The sequence below is a fragment of the Megalops cyprinoides genome, chromosome 21, assembly GCF_013368585.1.
Source record: "Megalops cyprinoides isolate fMegCyp1 chromosome 21, fMegCyp1.pri, whole genome shotgun sequence".
NCBI lineage: Eukaryota > Metazoa > Chordata > Actinopteri > Elopiformes > Megalopidae > Megalops > Megalops cyprinoides.
In genome coordinates this window covers 16,443,266-16,462,528 of record NC_050603.1, presented here as the reverse complement: position 1 = coordinate 16,462,528, position 19,263 = coordinate 16,443,266, and positions in this window count along the sequence as shown.

Below are 19,263 nucleotides of genomic sequence, written 5' to 3'. Positions count from 1 at the left end.
CAAAGACTATGGCTGTGTATAGAAGCAGACAAGGCAGTCATTTCTTGGTGGAAGACATGAAGTGTGCAGCCACAGAAGTATCCAGGTTTATACAACGCTCACGCAGGCAGCCTGTAACGTCATGGCAACGGCATGAGTTTCAAGTGCAGTTTTATTATGTGTTAGTTTTAGGGAGCTGAACACACCATGGCTCAACTCTTATTAGGTCCCCACCTGCTCTGGAATGGAGAAGAATGAGTTCCCTAAGTGCTGCAAGGGGAGAGGGGGGGTGGGGGTTGAGGGTGTACCTTCCAGCCACTCTCTAACTTTGAGTTTTGCTGGAGAGGAATTTCACTGTGGCTTTGCCAGAAAACAATGCAGTTTGAAGTTCTGCCAGTGCTGTATTGAGTTCCAGGCCTCGCTGGGGCAACTTCAAAGGGATCACCCTCTTGTTTTAGAAAGGGAAGAGAGGAGGAGGGGGGGGTGAAAAATCTCCAAATTGGGCTGGGAGGCTGTGATCCGGTCAACAATGGGCCAGTATCCGTCAGTAAGAGGAGCAGCGGTTTGAGGAATCTGTCATCAAGCTACCCCCACTGTGGCCTCTCTCATGAATGGATCAAAGTGGGGGAGTAATAACAACAGCAGACGATCCAGGCCCTGGCGTGGTGGGGGGGGGGGGGGGGGGCTGTAGGAAAAGGGGAGAGAGCCAGAACCGGAGAGAGGCAGGAAGGGGAGCGAGGGAGGCCCCTGTGACTCTTCCCCAGCCCTGCTGCTGTCCCCGCCCCCTCATCTCCACAAGGCCCACCTGGCAGAGGGAGATAGCCTCAGGACGATGTTGGCCAGGTCCTCCCCCTCATCTCTGCATTGGCTCCTGCTAGAGGAAGTTACACAAGCCAATATTAACAAATACTTCTGGGGCAGTCTTCTTAGCCACGAAAGCACTGAATGGCTGGCGACACTTTATCGTTCGTAGTTAAAAATGCGTTTTGTGATTGGTATGCAAGAAGTTTATTTATTTCAGACACTTCTTGATCTCACAAACCTGTTGTTTCTCACTATCCCCACTCCTTGTAAGAATCCATGATGCTCTCTTAATCGTAAAATCCATCTTCTTTGGAAGTTACGGACTAAATGTAGCCTCAACAACATCAACCACAGTCGATGGATCAGCCCTCAACGCACACACCTTTCTCGTGCCCCCTGATCATTCTATCAAATCGAAATCAGACGCTTCTGGTCATCTCTGATCTGTCTCTAGCATGAGTCGCTGCCTTCAGCAGATCACACACAGCGTTCAAAGGCTTTTTAGGTAGGATGAGACATTCCATCAGGTGACAGAGGGGTGGGGCCCCCGTGTTTCACATCAAGGTCCAGTCCTTTGTCTCAAAGCCACACCAGGTTACATAATGGTGTGTTCATTTCTGGCTGTTGAGCAGAGAGTACGTGGTCTTTGAGGGGTAGTACGGCCTGTAGGTGAACGTTTCTCACCCCAGGCCTGTAGCTCACTAGACTTCATGCAGAAAGACACTGTGCGATCATGCTGTATGGCCGATGGAGAATAGTGCAGTCTTCATAAGTCTACTATTATCCTACCAAACAGGGTGTTCTTTCCTGTAATATTGTCCAAGCTTTATCTGTCAGTTGGACACTCAGCAAAAAAGCACACTGAAAAAAGCTAATTTAATAAGTCTGGGATCCTTATGATAATCTTAGCATATACCCCCTAGTTTATTTAGTTAAGTCTGTTTTTTATTCATATTATTTTGGTATACTGCATTTTATATCACTGAAAGGATAAAAATCCATTTGCTGTGTATGTGTCAATTATATACAAAGCACAGATCTCTTTTGAAGCGGTCTCATTTCTTCTGTGTTACGCAGATGTGTGCTGTATTGAATCAAGCCTGTGTTTCTTCTCGGAGCAGAAGGCAGGGGATAGGTAGCATGAGATGCATTATGAACGGATTGTTTTGCGCCTTTCATCCAGGAAACTCAAAGGGATTCGCACTGACTGGGTAACACACCTCATGCACCACCAATCACGAGCCACCTGCAGCTTTGCTAAATTGTTGTACTGTTATGTCAATGACCGTTGAATGGGACAGGTAGCTAATAGGATTGGAGTGTGGGGGTGCACCATGTATCAGTCTCACGATTTCTTTATTATTTTTTTTTCTCTCGGAAACACATAAATATGGTTTAACTGCGGAAAAGCTGAAAAGCTGTGTGCGGCTTTAAGACATGCGGGGTAATTACCTGGTCAGGTTTATGAATCTGCTAATGGACTTTCATTGTCATCTCCGGTGACATCGCAGCAGCCTTTCCCTCCCCAGTCGCCCTGCACAGCGGTTGCCAGGCAACGGGGCTCTGTGGCCGGGAAAGCTCTTTACCTAATTATCACCGCAAAAATAGGAGCGTTTCGTCCAAGTCTGCTCTCAAGTGACCAAGGAAAACGGGGGCCCATCCACAGGAAAAAAAGCAAACTCTACTCCACACTTCAATAGAACACCCCACCCTAAAAAGTGAGACTCGTCTATAAAGAATAACTGGGGAATTCATATGAATGAGGCTATTTTTAGCCAACAGCGCGGTCAGTAAAATGAAAGCGTTTCTACATTACCCGCGTTTGCAGTGTTAACTTAATTTGCTCCTAATTGTAAAGGGAGGGAAGGGGATAGCTAAGGAGGTCTGAGTGTCTCAGACGCGTTAAAGTCCAATAAACGCATTAAAGCAAACACTGAATACACTGAAGATGAATGCAATGCTCTCTGACAGCCAGTGTATGCATCAATCTGTTACAGCCTAGTTAGACTCCCTGCTCTTAAAGTAGAGTAACTGTCTGACCCTTTGACCTGTTTGTTTTTTTCTGCTATGAAATAAAATATTAACAATAATTTTGTGATATTTTTCCATTGAACATGCTTGAATGTCGTTTAATGTAAAGAACTTTATGTTGGAGATAGGGCTAAAGCCTTTATGAAAGTGATTAAATGAATACATTTGAAAAGAGAATTTTTTTACACAGATGAACGAATATGTTTTAATAATAATAATAATAATACTAATAGTAGTAACAATACTACTACTACTAGACCTGCAACTACTACTACTACTACCACTAATAATAATAATAATAATGATTTCCTGATGTAAGTTTTGCTTATCTACACATTTCAAACTTTTTTGCTATAAATGTGTTTGGTTTGCCTTATACTACAGTAATATATTTGAGAATCGCAAATGTTGTATTACACACTTCAGAGAATTTAACTTTTCCAAAGACCAAGAAGGCGGAGACTATTCTTACATCTGTAAACATAATGGAAATTTTCAGTCTTTACATTAAATAATCGACTTGAAATTAAGACTTTGGTACAGTACTGTAGACTCTTACAAAACAACAGGTTTGAATCACCTTCTAGATCCCCAAAAATAAAGTCTATCAGCACCGAAGCTATTTTTGAAACTTGTCCCAGCTGGTTTGGCTAAAGGCGTAATGGCTTTTAACAAGCTTTCTGACATTCAGAAAACGGTTTACCAACAAGTGCAAGGGCACAAATTCATCTTGATTTCAGAGTGCTAATAAGCAAGTGGGAAAGCTCTTCCTGACGCTAAAGGGTCCTTGGAGAGATAGTACTTTAAATAGCCACATTAGCCGCGTTTGAGAATAAACGTTGCATAAGGCAAACAATGACCCTTTGTACTACATGCCGTATTGTGAGTGTGTGGTGGTATTCTTCTACCGAATGGAGTTTTGTACACCCACAAAACCCGAACATAAAGAGAGAGAAGCCAGTGCAATATAGGAAAAATAATTGCACATTTCTGCAGCCATTGGTATTTGGTCCAGAGGTGCACTTGTCCAGGCATGGAGGGCCACGATCAAATAGGCTTTATAGGTTCATGGTTTGAAACACAAGTTAAAAAAATAGTTCAGTCAGAAAAGGGGTTTCCATCCCTCACCTCAACTCATGTAAATGTTGCATGGAAAAAATGACTGCAGTTAATAAAATAAGATTTTCCCTGATGAGCTCTTAACATACTGTGAGGCTTGGGCCTGGATTAAATCTTACTTCAGGGCAGGTTGTCTTTAACTTTGAACAACAGATACCAATTAATTTCTTTTGTAATTTTCACTACATGTACTGTAATTAACTACAGCAATTGGCCAAATAACCAAACAGTCTGATGTTTGCCTCATTTTATTATTCAGAGGGAAGAAAAATACACACTACAGTAGTGCTCAACCAAGGCGTGACTGTTGAATGCATTATTCATGCAGTACTTTGATTGGACAGGAATTGTTGGAAGGTGGGAACGTGGACCAATCAGGGACTTGGGTGTCACAGCCCTTTCCCTTTATCTAGTGGAAGATTCATAGATGTCAGTTGCAGGAATGGGCTGAAAGTCTAGGATCCTCCATCACTGCCCAATTCGCCAGTGACTTGCCTTGGTTTGCAGTCTGTATGAATAGATCCAGATGATGCATATGCATATAAACCGCGCAGACTCATTACTGTCTTAAAGGGCTCTTTTGTTTTACTCTCTCTCAGCTCACCGACGTTCCTCTCCCTTTGAACTGCTGTTAGAAACAAGCTCAACATGTGTGACCTTGGTTTCTCATATTATGAGGCAATTAGGAATGTCTTTGATGAAGAACCGGGGAGAAAAAAAATAAAGCATTCGAGTGCACGGGTTTTATAGACACGCAATTATTGAATAGTGATTAAAAGCCCTTTTGTTGATGGCTGGGGTTTGAAAGACACATTTGCCGTGGATTATCAAAGCCCTGTAATCAAAGTTCCCTTGTAGCTCAGGTGTAAAAAAGGGGCGATGTATCCCGTTATTTAAACAGTATACTGGCAGCATCTGGCGACAATCTGCATAGCAGGCAAAGCCTGGTTTGCACGCCAGCCTCCATACCTCCATTGTCCATAGATTCAGTGTTTTTTCATGCAGGAGGATACTTGGGTGGGGATGTCACGTCACTGAGTTCTCATCAAACCAGAAACCTATTAACGGCACAGCAGGACTCCCGGCAAGAAAAGACAACATATAAAACAGAATAAAGACCCTAACCACCTGCATCTGCTATATCCCATTTTCACACCCTGTCACCGGTAATAAATGGGTTTTTTGAACTCTCTTCCGATTAAATCTGGAGCTTTCATGTCTTCTCTACAAACAAACATGCTATGCATATGGGTTTGCGAAAATGGAAGATGGAGGCATTGGTTATGCTAAAATGTGTCATGCTTTATGCATTAAGGGAATTTGGGACGTGTTCCTGTTTGTAATGGGCATCTGTATCTGTTTAATACTTCAATAAGACTTAAAAATGTATGAGTGAATGTCAGAGGTTTGCTGTTGTATTCTCTGGATCTGGTTTTGCTTCATCAACCCAAAGACGTTGTCGGACGTCTTAGCTTGACTCCACTGTGTGAAAACCTTATACCTTCTCCGATTCACACCATCACTTAAAAACCCAGTGGTCTACTCCAAGTACATGACTGTGACTAAGAATTATTACATCCCATCCCTAAGTCCTTGCTCTCCCTCCTCTTTTTTTTCCCTTGGTAAGGAATGGAGTTAGTGGCAGTTTAAAAGTGATGATACCATCTCAGAGTTGAGAGTTTTCTACACCACCGGTTAGCCCATGCAATGCTCTGATGATTTAACTGATTGGCTGTCAGCAATGCCGGGGTGATGCGAGTATGTGAGTGAGATAAAAAAAAGACACTGCCAGAGGTGTTGAGATGAGGTGATACCTCGCAAACACCACACTACAGTGGCTAGATAAACAAAGTTCTGACAGAAATAGCTCCACTATACAATCAGTAACATCTTCGTGCAGTGAGTATGTATAGGTTTATGCTTTGAGCTCAAATCCCTCTTGGAAAAAAGTGACTTTTCTTGCATTTATGACCATACAACCTCTATAGGACATAATAACTAGACATAACTCAGGTACAAGGGTCCTTTAGTACAAAAAACATTTGGCAGTCAGCTCATAACTCCACTATAGAATGTGTGAAAGGTGGCCAGACCCTGATCAATGGACAGATCTAGAAACCCCCTGGTGGATACACATGCCCAGTAACTCCCCACCCCAACTCCCATGCACACACGCACACACACACACACACACACACACACACACACACACACATAAACACAGTTACACTAGTGCTGTGTTGTATGCCTGAATTATTCATGAGTTCAATGAGTGGAGAAACTCGCTGTGGTCCTTGGAGGGATTTTTCCCCTCTTTTTGTTAACTATGCATGGAAAGGGCAGGAAAGGTGGCTGTACTGTAGGAACTAGGAGCATTCTAACAGCTCCGGCTCTGTGAATTTGAATGCAGTGCCACGTATCAGGAGAGAGAGAGAGAGAGAGAGAGAGAGAAAGAGAGAGAGAGAAAGAGAGAGCTGGAGGGGGCCTCTAAAATTTAAGATTCCTTTTTCTGAGTTTAGAACGATTACAAGTTCTAATTGTTGTAACTGTCAGAGCTAGTGGTGAAGATCACAGACAGGCCTCACAGACTTCACATTTGCTTCTTAATCCTTCAGGAGATTTCAGACGCTATGCTATTAGCAGATGACAGCCGATAGATACAGCATAAACTTCTTCTGCATAATACGAGAAACATAACCAACAACACAAACTAATGTTGCCAGAGAGACTATTTATGTGAAGGTTGAAGTCTTGATCCAATTAACCGCCCCCTCACAACACCCATTCTTGCGTGACACTTGAGTGCCGAGAATTTCACCAAAACTGAGACAACTGCCACTTTCATGAGCTGAAGGGAACAAGTGTGCTGAAGTGTTTAGGGCTGCTGGTTTAAGTCATGGGTGAGGTGACACTGTAGTACCTTTGAGCAAAGAATTATACCTCAATTGCCCCAGTGAAAAACCCAATGTGCAACATGTGGAAAATTGCTAGCATTGTCAGTCAGCCAAGATAAGGGTAGCTGCTAGGCAAATAAATAATGCAAATAATGTCAAGCCTGAATGCAAAAACGCTGCCAAATCAAATCACGAAATGAAATTAGAAATGTCATTCTCTACTCCCCCCAAGAAGAAATCAAAAGCGCAGGCCTGCTCTGGAGCCCCTCCAACACTCCTGCCTCTGATGATGTCACATCTCTTCTTATCGCTCCGTGCCAAAAGTGACGGGGGGTCAAGGAAGGCAGCGGGATTCTGCTCGCGACTTGCCAAGCCGAGGAGAAAGAGCAAAGAGGTGCGTGTTGTTGCGCGCTGACATGGCTAATTAAATTCCGTGTGCCCCCCCTCTCCGAGTGGGCTGCGAGTCTGGGTGCGCGTGGCGAGTGAGGGTGAGCTGATAATGACAAGTCTCTCCATTCCATTAACACTGGAGTGGAAAAGGGCTTTTTGAATAATTAGGCATGTTATTTGCTTCCCCTTAACTTGCAAATTAGTAGGTCCAAGCGTACAGGTCCTTTTTTGAACGTTACATTTACTTAGCAAACACTCTTATCCAGGCTGACTTAGACTGATTGCAATTTTTAAATGTCATCCATTTATATAGTTGGATATTTACTGAAGCAATTCAGGTTAAGTATCTCGCCCGAGGGTACAACAGCACTGGCCCACAAATAAATCAGACCAGCAACTGGGATGTGAGCCCTGCTTCTTACCACTATGCCGTATACACTGCTGCTGAACAATTCTTTTTATTTAAATAAGTTTGTCCTTAGATCAATATGCATGGATCAGTCCAAACATATTTATTTTTTTCATGTTATAACTGGGAAGCAGGAGGCATAAATAGTCTCTATCCACTGTTTCTAACACTGTTTCCAAGTCACATGTGAATGCTGTATTCTCTTTCAGCTGAACTGTGTTCGTTTGGCAGTATTTATATATTAATAAAATGATATAAAATCTCTGACCCTGCATGAGTAATTCTGAAAATTCTCTGTGATTTCATCATTCACGCCTTTTCCAGTGAAGACTCCTGGACTTGGTCTGAACTGTGAGAGAATTTGAAAATAAAGCGGGGCATTAAACATGAATCCACTGTTAACAGTGGATTGAAAAGGAGGTGCGTGTTTTATAGTGCATGCTGGACAGTTCACTAATAAGCACAAAAAATGTACACACATGTGATCTGTATCACTATCATACCCAGTTGGAGTTGTGTTAATTGAAGCAAACATACAGATGGTACTCATTTTATAGAGAGTCCTTCACTAACATTAGAGAAAACACATGTAGTATCAATGCCTCAATACTAATACTTACTCAAATGGAGTCATCTAAGGGTTTTTGTACTGGAACATTAAAATAATTAGTATAGAGACAAGAGATCAAAGGTTGAACGTTTTTGAAGGTTATTGAAAGACACACTTTAATCACATGACACCTGATGTATCTAATCATATGTGCCTGCAATGCGGTTTTGGTTGGAAAACTCCTCGAGATGTGTTATAATATGAGAATTATGGTAATGACTCGCACAGGTGTGCTGTAGTCTGAGACTTACGGTAACACTGTAGAGGCACACATCCTCTCTCAGTGTTGTGGACGGGTCTGTTTTATTCACAATGGCAAGAACATTCAGTTCATTAGGAGGGTGAGCGTAAAGCAGATTGAATCAGTTTTGACAGCGGTAAGTGTGTCTGGGGCCTTTGGCCTGTAAATTGTTAATGATCTTTCAGTGAGCCAGAGAAACTGGTGATGTCTGACAAGAAATTATCCCTGGGCAAAATTTCAAATATTACTGTCAGATTGCGGGTGAAAAACCTTGCTCCAAGTGGTCAACTACCAATAACAGTAAACAAATCACATATACTGAGAGACAGGGTGAGAGTTTTGGTACTTTATTTTGATATATTAGAATATCATGTGCAGACTATTCCCTTCACTAATGATTATAAATAACTTGCCGAAGGATTCTTTTTGCTTTCACATCATTCATCTGAATGCTTTTTATATGCATCGGTACGCCAGCAGCCATGTCACCCTCCAACTTTCTCCTGCAGCTCTCTCCTGCCTGATGGCTAAAGCTAAGTAAGGCTGACTTTGCTTTTCACTCAGATGGGAGACCACCTGGGAAATCACATTGCTGCTCGTGGTTGTATGCTGGTAGGCCATTTTGGGGGTCATCTTCCCTCCAGACCAAACAGGAAAGCTATGATTCTGTAGCGTGATGTGAACATGTCTTCCTGATGTGTCATTAGACTGAGGGCTTGACTCACTGTGGTCATACACAGAATAATGTGCTCCCCTGTTGTCTCAATCAGGTTCTTTAAATCTGGACATAAAATGATATCCCAATACAGCTTGAGAAATAATTCCCTCCCTCTCCACTTAAGTTAATGTGTGGTGGGTGCTACACAGGGGCCGTGGCTCAGGTGAGTTACTTTAGCTGTAAAGGACTTTGAGATCCTTGAAAGGTTCTATATAAATGAAATCCCTTTTTATGATATTAGAGTTGGTTTACTGATGGAATTTCCCAACCTTTCAAATGATAATTTTGGGTTAACTACCTTTGCAGCTGGCTGCATGCAAAAGAAAAAAATTCAAATATGGAAGTAGAATTTAAATTACATATGCAGACACTGATACTTTTATATATACATATACACATACAGTCTTCAGGACCAAGAAGGAACCACATACCTCCCTAATAAAAAATGTTATCACAGACATTATTTTCCAGTATCAGTAATATGTATTGCCATCTCTAAAGCAATTTCAGAATTTGAAGTCAATCCAATTCTACAATGGGAGCCTCACACCGATGCTGACCACGTGATGTGAGTCTCTGGCCTCTTGATGTGAGTCTCTGGCCTCTTGATTTCAGGACAGTGATACATTAAGAGAAGTGTAATACTTGAAGAAGCTGGTGTTGAAAAGACGGAGCAGGGTGTCTGGCAGCTGTGCTGATGAGATGGCGGTGGGTGGCTCATTCCACCACCGGGAGAGCGGAGATGAAATCAGCGGCGCCAATGGGGGCGGGGAGAGACAGGTAGACAGCCAGCCACACTGACACGTCAGGCATCAGAATCACACAGTTACACCGCTGGCAATTATCATTCACCCTTCTCTCTCTGTCACATGTTTACATACATATCAGCATCAGGATGATAATGAACTGTAATCAGTCATCAGTTCTATCTGTCAATTCCTGCCTCCCATCACCAAAAAACCAACAAATTAGCACTATGATCCCTGTAAAAACACGTACATAATATCAGTAGAAACATCTGTGGAATTTGCTTCTGTTCTTCCTGGGATAAGGAGAGAAGATGGAACACATGCATGGATGGCTGCTTGCCTGTTCCATGCTAAAGAGTCTTTGCATAAGCGTAAAGGCGTCACCCACCCCCATCACTACCCTGCTCGAAACGAACACCACAACACTTCCACCGTGCTGCGGCAACCTGATTTCCAACCCTTGACTTCCCCCGGCTGGTGTGAGCTGTGTGTGTGTTTGGCTGCCGGGGCGGAGTGACCTGCACGCTGACCCCGCGGAGCGCACAGGGACACCGAGCTGTCAGTCATCCGCGGCCACAGGTGATGTTCTCTCTGACCGCCCTGGGCGATTTTTTTTCTCCTTTTCTTTCCCTTTTTTTGAGGCCCTACTCCTGATGAGAGCACCGGCGCCTGACGTGGGCTGAGACCCGGCGCGAGGCGCGGGGAAATCAGGCTCGGGCGTGGGGAGCGTCGACCCCGCGACCCCCGTGACCCCCCGACCCCGGCGCCGCCTGCCTCCACTCTCTCTAATGAGGGTTTTCACCTGATGGGGATTATCGGCGCGCTGGCTGCTCATCACATCAACAGTGACCTGTCTTCTGAGAGAGATCGCCGTGGCCCCCAAATCACAGTGCTGCTGTTCCTGATGACAGTCCTCTTTGAGATGGTGATTCTGAGCATCTGTGCTAAAAACAAAGAATGCTGGTTACTTAAGTTTAGGCCTTTTTTGGGACACCAGGTTTCTAGCAAGACCTGTAAAAACATTCTCCAACAGCTGCACCATTTAGCCAGACTAGTGTTTTCAACTAAATGTTAGACGATACAAACTGAGGCACAGCTAAAGCCTGCTATACCTTCTGCTCCATCCTGTATTACATGCGGTCAGATCCTGACCACCATGCACCCTGCCCTCAGCTGAAATGTTACACTTTCCCATTTCTTGCTCAACTCGATTTTGCGTTCACTCAAGTTAACAGAAAATGTGCAATAAACGAACAAAAGAAATCTGTGCCTTGCTTAAATTCTTTATTGAAGGTTGCAGAGGACAAACTATGCTGTAGATAGATATAATCTCGGCTATGGGGTACTCATAAGATGTCTGATAAGAATCCTTCCGAAAGATTGTATCTTGTACAGTGTTGAAACAACTGCTTACCCAGTAGTTTCAAGAGCACTCCTGCATGCATATCACTGACCTGAAGTCTGCTGCCCTAGGAAGACCAAAAGATAGCAAGTACTAATTCATGATATCATCCCCTTCCCCCCCCCCCCCCACCCCCCCCGCCGTTATACTTTTAAATGCATTTTAGAAGCAAGCTCTACTGCTGTAAACTGAATCAAACTCTGAAGTTTGCATGAATAATTGAGCATCCTTGGCTCCACAGCCCAGCTGTTTGTCCCTGCCACCAGAATTACACGCCAGAATGGCCAGGCCGGCGCGTAGAGGCCGTAAATTAGAGCAGCGCGGCCCTGCCCGGTTGTGTGGAGGAAAGTGACAGAAACAGGGTGGAAGAAGGGGCTGGGTCAGCGGCCTCGTTAAAGAGCTCGGCGGACGCTCGTTAAGATGCCCGTCCATCTCGCTACCGCTCTTTGTCTTTTCACCTGGCTGCCAAAACAGGGGGGAAAAAAACCTCTGCACACTCTTAAAAGGCTCTCAGGGTCATCCTCTCAGAAAAAAGAGAAAATAACTAATTCCAGGAAAAGTGTGTGGATGTGGTTGGATGTACAGAACATTCTGAAGTCTTCCTGGCAAGGGCCGTTGACCTGGTGTGTGCTTGGTATGCCCAATCAAACCATTTCCCTGGGGTTCACTTTCAAAGCACCTCTCGACTTTTTAAATTTAAAGTTTTAGAAGGTTTTAAAGCAATTCAAGGCTTAAATTAGACATACATAGCAAATCTTAATTTTACATAAATTGTGAAATATAATCAGAAGGAATAAATGTTGGAGAAATATCTTATAAATGTATTGATCCTGTCCATTGTGTTGATTAAGAAAATAATAATAATTTTAAAGAATTTTGGACAAAAAGGAAATCATTAGAGAACACATGCTTATGTTGGGGATGACAAAATTGACATTTCTATTTCCCAAGGTAAGACATTTACCTTTTCAAAGTTAAGCTCTTCCTCCATTTCTCCATTTATTTCTTGAGCATTGTCTCTAATTTCAACTTTTGAATGGGAATTAAATAATTTATGCAGTGATGTGTCTGAACAACGCCACTTGCTCCATAATGGAACAGCTCTCCTTTCAAAACAAATTATTTCCACCAATTTTTTTTTTTTTTTTTTATGGCGGGCTAATAGAATGTCACTTGTGCGCTGGGTTATCATCACGACGGCGGGGAAAATATAATGATCTGGAGTTGCCGGGCAACAGGCCTGATAATAAAAGTGGTCTGTTTGAGAGGCCCTTTTCGAGAGTCTGCCGTTTTCAGTGCGCCTTTGCTAAGAGCTTTCACGCAATTACGGCCCTGTTACGGAGGCTGCCGGGCAGGCCCAGGCGTGGCTATCACCGAGGACACGGAGCTGATGTCCGTGTTTGCCTTCCCATCGCTTAATATGTGATGCGATCAAAATCAGGTTTCGGTGTCCAGATGAGCACGGGTCTCGCAATGTCTGTTTTTTTTTCAGCCTTGAGTAAGTGAGAATCCCCTTGACTCGGGCCACCGATCGCAGCGGCTTTTGCTCCTTTCATCCTCAGGTCTGGACCCAGGCCTCCTTTCCCCCAGAGGACTAATCCTAAAAGGGTCGTGGGGCCGGTCTAGGGGGGGGAGGGGCCTAATCCTGCTCATGCCAGACCCCAGATTGCCTCTCAAAGAAAGGAGGGGTAGAAAAACACAAAGTAAAAGCAATCTCCCAAAAAGCCATTCTCTCCCAAGGGGCGGCATAATTACCTCCCTCTCAAAGCAAACCCACATTTGAAAGGGCTTTCATGTCTCTGCCGAGTCTTGTAAGGTTTGTATTGTTGGTATTGTCAAATGCCAGCGCTGAGTCAAGACATAGTGCGATCGAGATTTTCCCTGCTTAGGCGGATTTAAAGAGCACAGTGTTTACCTAGTGGTAGTAGCCGATGCATTAGGGAAATTAAAATGAATACACAAATGAAAGGATCAAAGTGGCCTAGCTGTGATGGCGCTGGCTCATCCTGGAAGTGCATCGAGAGGGCTGAGGGCCCACGTGGCTGATGGAGACGTGCGAGCGTTGTCCTGTAACACCCTGAGTATGTCTGCCCAGCTCTGCCATCACCTCCTACGACTTTTTCTTTATTTTCCCGCCCACGCAGACGGGGACACATGCATATACACACACACACGCGCACACACACGCACACACACACACATGGACACACACACACACACACACACACACACACACGCACACACACGCACACACACATGCACACACACTCACACACACACACTCACACACACACACACACACGCTCACACACACGCACACACACACACACACACACACACTCACACACACTCCCTCACACGTTTTCCCAGCTGTGTCCTGCCTCTGTGGGCTGCCGTAATTGGAGAGATGAACATCAGCCAGCCACAGCGGCGCTCACATCTGGTCCCGATTTCTTCAGCAGGCGGAGATGAGACCTCTTTGCACGATACTGCTGCTGCTGCTGCTGCTGCTGGGCTCCAGCCATATAGCATAGCCGGCCTCAGAATCAGAACATTATGGGTTCAAATCCCACAAAGGGAACTTTGTTGTTACTCCACCTGAATTACTTCAGTAAAAATACCCATTCACATAACTGGATAATATGTGAAAATGTAAGCTCTAAGTCTTAGCCAGGCTGATTAGCAAGGCCGTTATCAAATTCTAATAAGACAGGGGAAGTGGAAATGCATATTACATTACATTGCAGGCATTTAACAGACACTTTTATCCAGAGTTGGAATTCTTTCACGTTACACATTTATAAAGCTGGATATTTAGTATTATTTAGTGGTAGGTACCATGCCCAAGGGTAGCAGCTATGCCTCAGCAGGGAGTCAAACTGGCAGCCTTTCACTTACGAGTCCTGTTCCTTACCACCATGCTACACTGCTGCTCTAAATAATACCCCCGGCTTGATAGCACTTACTGTAACAGTACAGAGTTGTGCAAAAGTTGAGGCATATCCTACAGGAGATCTACAGGCGTCTTTGTATCATACCCCATAATGTAGAGATTTCTGCAAAACGATGAGTGAGCATGTCTCACATAATTTACTGAGCTTGTTGACAGACCACATTGTTATGTAACGGAGTGGAATGGTTGTGGGCGGGGGTGGGGGGGAGTCAGCCCTGGCGGGAACAGCCCTGCCGGTGACAGCGTCCCGGTGAGTAGGTGTAGCCAGGGGTAAACAGAGTGCGTTCCGCGTGTGGCTCTGACGGGGGAGCGCCGGCACGCAGCTGCAGTAAGCCTCCTGTAACAAATGAAAAATGGCATCTTAAAAAAAAAGAAGAGAAAAGACCATCCCGGCGTGGCAGTTCTCCAGTGCCATCTGTGAGATTCGCGGGGCCGGCCAGCTTCTCGCTGTGTACACTCATCACCCCCTCAGCAGTACACGGACGGGGGGGGATGGGGGGGGGGCGACAATGGTACAGGAGCAGGGGGCAATGCACATTCTCCTGGGCTGCTGGGAGATGGGGGTGGGGGGCAGATTGGCTTTTTTTTTTACCACATCTCAGACCTCAAGTAGAGTATGTCTATGTGTCATCTGTTTTTTATTATCATTATTTTAACCAGTGGGCAATGGAAAGTTATCTTTACAGTTGAAACTACACAATTACTCTTTGTAATAGTGCCCTGTAGCGCTGGGAAAATTGAACCAGGGAATGGAACTGCAATTATTTTATCGTCTGTTTGCTCAAAACAAAACCGCCATCCCATGCACCACACCAGTTTATACATATTTGTATTTTTGCACAGCTGTTGAATGTCTGTGTTGCTTTGTTATGCGATTTAGCTGACCTGACCGTGAAACAGACAATTTAGGAACAGGTTTGAAAGTAGCTAATGAACAATATTAACAATTTGTGTTTGTTCTGCAATGGCGTCAAACTAAAACTCGCATTATGCTCAAACATTTAGATGTACCTTACAATGAGATTGAACTTTTGAACTAAATTGAATTGAACTAAAAATCAATTTTCAGTGGACAAGAGCTCTCCTGAAGTTTGACATCATGAACATTCACTGTCTATTCCCTTCAGTTAAAAAACCATACATGTGATCGTAGACCCATTCTAACACCAATAAGCAATAATTGAATTATACCCTGACATTATGCCTATTGTAAGTAAACTTCTTAGTCAAATAAGCAAGTAATGCTTAAATTACAGTTTATGTAGCAAAACATCTGACTGACACACACTTGATTAACGTTACAGTTGAAGCGGGCAGGTATATTCCTCTTTTTGAATGTTCATGATGAAATTTCTTGTCTCCCACAATGCACTCTTGTGAACCATTAGGTTACTAGACTAGACCTTTGGCAGTGGTAGCGTAGTGGTTAAGGAGGGAGACTCGTAACCAAAAGGATGACGGTTTGATCCCCCACTGGGACACTTCTGCTGTACCCTTCGGCAAGTTACTTAACCCACAATTGCTTCCGTAAGTATCCAGCTGTATAAATGGATAACATTGTAAAAAACTGTAACTGATGTAAGTTGCGTCTGCTAAAATGCCCCTAATGTATTTATTTTTCAGCTTAGTGTTCTTCTGACAGCTTGTCACTTCTTTAAACAAGAAGTAGGTTCTCCCGATTTGCCCGTGTCACTTTACTGAATATCAAATGAGTCACCCTATGCATTATGGCATTGTGGTAGAGCTGAAGTCAGTTTCATTGTGAAAGGTAATTTTGAAGCCTATGATTTCACCATGGCCAGTGGATTAAGTGGGCCGAACATTCCTGCTTTGACACTTTGATACTCAGAGCTTGCCTTAGACCTCTCTCAAAATTGTTCTCGTTCTAACTCAGGTTACTGATTTTCTAGCTCACAAAAAATACTGACTTCACCTACAATAAGAAATGGAAACTCCATTAAAAATGTACTTTAAGTGGTTGTTAGAGTTAACAAATCTGACAAAGTATTATCGTCCTACTCTGAAATTGCTTCAAAATACACAAAAAATTATGATAAAATGAAAAAATGGAATAGAATTGAGGGGAAAAAATAACACTGCATAATTGTTAATACATTTCAAGAAGCCATTAGCTCAGGAATAACACACCCATGAAACGCAGTGCCAGTGAATGTATTCTCAAAATGACAGTGAACATGAGAAAATGAGCAGATCGATACCATGAAGCACGGGTCAGCCCGATTCCAAGCAACAAGCCTCTCAGTCATGTGCAGCCGCAAACTTTCCCCGTCATTTCCAGCACACGCCTGACATTGCTCTCATAACACTGCATACAATATTTATCACTTCCGACAGTTCCCCGGTGGCTTAACTGATTATTTTCCTATATACCCTGAGAATCACTAATGAATCATTCTGCAATGTAACACAGCTAATCAAATTGACGATGCCAGTTCTTAAGTGGTTTAATTGGCCTTAAAATGAATTAGATTTATACCTCATTCATGCAGGTCTTACACTCCGTTATCTCTTACCTGATGAAAGCCCAGAAACACTAAATTAAGTACTGGTGCAGCAGGTGAAATAATGTATTTTGCTTGTTTCAGCAGCATGGTGTGCTGCAAGAATGCCAGGCAGGCAGAATAATTTTGTTTTCAACAAATCAAATTTAATGGTCGGTATTTATTGATTTATTTTCAAAATGGCTTTTTTCATCATTTATGATTCCACTTATGCTGAAATTTCAGAATGACCATGAATGTCTGGAATTTGTGACTGCATCTCATAAAACTTATGGCACGACCATTAATAACTGAAAATTCATTTTGAGCAATGAATGAAAGTTATCAAGCCAAATACAAGGTTTATGTCTTTTGCTATAAACTTTTTCTTGGACAGATCAATAACAGCAGTATCTTAAAATATGAATCAGAAAACACAATTTCAGCCATTGATCTTATCGACAAATTATAAACCAAAGTTTACAGTTTCTTTGATACACTCTAAAACAAGGCATACATAATACAGGAGTAACTAGAAACTTTGTGCTATCCTTTCATTAAGTGAAAGAAATAAAAAGTCTCCAAGGTCTTTTAACCCAACATTATTTAACCCAACTAATTTACTTGCAGTTTTGATAGGTGTCATCGAGGTGCAATCTGGTTATTAGGGTTATAATGAGGCCATCTTTCTTTTGAGTCTTTAAAAATTAAAACTGGCAGCATGCAAAGGGGATAGTCCAGTGTAGATTATTTATTTTTCAAAGTGACAGTGAACAGACTAGTAATTTGATTAAATGATCCTGCTGGTTGTCTGTACAGCCTTATGGCGTAACATTTAAAGGAGCCTAATCTGTTAATTCGGTGGCTGTCACATCACAACATATGACCTAAGTGGAAAATGTGAAGCGATTAGTTTGAAATTATACCAGGAATGCCGTAGAATACTATATATTAATTTGAAAAATAAATCAGTAAATATGTGTTTTATGTTTAAATCTATAATCATTTCCCTTAAGAGACAGTATTCCATAGCCTGGGGGCATATGACATCACAATGGCAGGTTTCTTCAGGGTGTTCACCAGTGGTACTGTCCTCTAACAGATCCACTCTACAGTAGCTGCAATGGAAAACAAATTCCAGCGAAGGCAGGTACTCATGAATACGGTGCCAGTCAGGGGATACATCACATCCTTAAACAGAACCGTGACAAAATGGGGCAATGCTTAACAGCCACCCCATTGCCCCATTTCATGACTTCATTTCATAGGCCTTGTTGTTTCACTTTACGTCTAAGCCTGTTCAAAACATTTCAGATTGAAACGAGTTGCTGGTCTGCTTCGCTCTACCATTGGTTCAGTGCAACTACTTTGGTCTCATTAAAAGTTCTCAAAATTACAGGCCTTTTAATGACTCCTTCTTAAAGCAGACTTAAAAGTGAGTTCGGGAGTTGGAACGCTGCTTTAGGGAGGAAGAATTCACTGTGACATTAACATGAGCCTGAAAGACAGGGCGATAGTCTTCAGACCCTGTGCACAATATACTATACGGCTCCTGTGTATTCCTCATCATCCCCCTTCCCCCATGAAAATAACAGTGTCTTGGAGGCTTCATTTAGACATGCTCACTCACTTTGCCCGTTCATGGAGCCCACTGAAGCAATGGCGTGATTGTTAATGCATGTTTTTCCCTGCGTTTCCCTCCTTTCGTGTTCCTTAATTGCGGAGTAGCACTTCCCACTGCGGACTTATCCGCGCGTTTAAAATCTAAGGGAGGGGTGGATCTGTCAGGAGATGGGGTGTGTGGAGGGAGGGGGGGGGCAAGGGGAAAACGCTTGACGCAGTGCCTCCTTCATGATTACCCTCCCGATGCGTTTACCTCTAACACAGGTACTTTTAATGAGCATCTCCATTTACTCCGTCCTCCCATTTCCATTACATATTTCCCTTTCTCCAATGTCCGCCCATACATATGTATGTAGGGAGGCATTCTGCTGTGGAAGGTAAACGCAAAGCAATAATGAGGGCCGGAGGGACAGCCTGACAGTCCCCAGAGTGGGGCACCTTGTGGAGCCTAAATGTTTAATTATGCCCAGCTTTTGTTGTGAGTTTCAGAGTCATATGCAGTCAGTGAATGGAAAATAATTCGCCACCTCTGAATTGGATCAGATCCCCTTTGAAAGAGCCAGAGAGTGGTAGGTGGCACCACAGGTAGATGTGGACAGAGTCTGGCTCCACGGCGTCAAGCTGAACACCTGAGAGAATTGAAGAGGAAGAGGAGAAAGAGTTAAATATGTCTATTTCGCACAACAGGGTTGTGTTGTTAATCTTATTATTCTAGCTATTAGCTATTCTAGCTATTAGCTATTATTGAATGAAATTGCATAAGGAAGGTGATTTCATTGCACACAGTTCCATACAAAACAGACACCTGCTTGCACAGGTCTCCAAGTGCTGCAGCTGGGC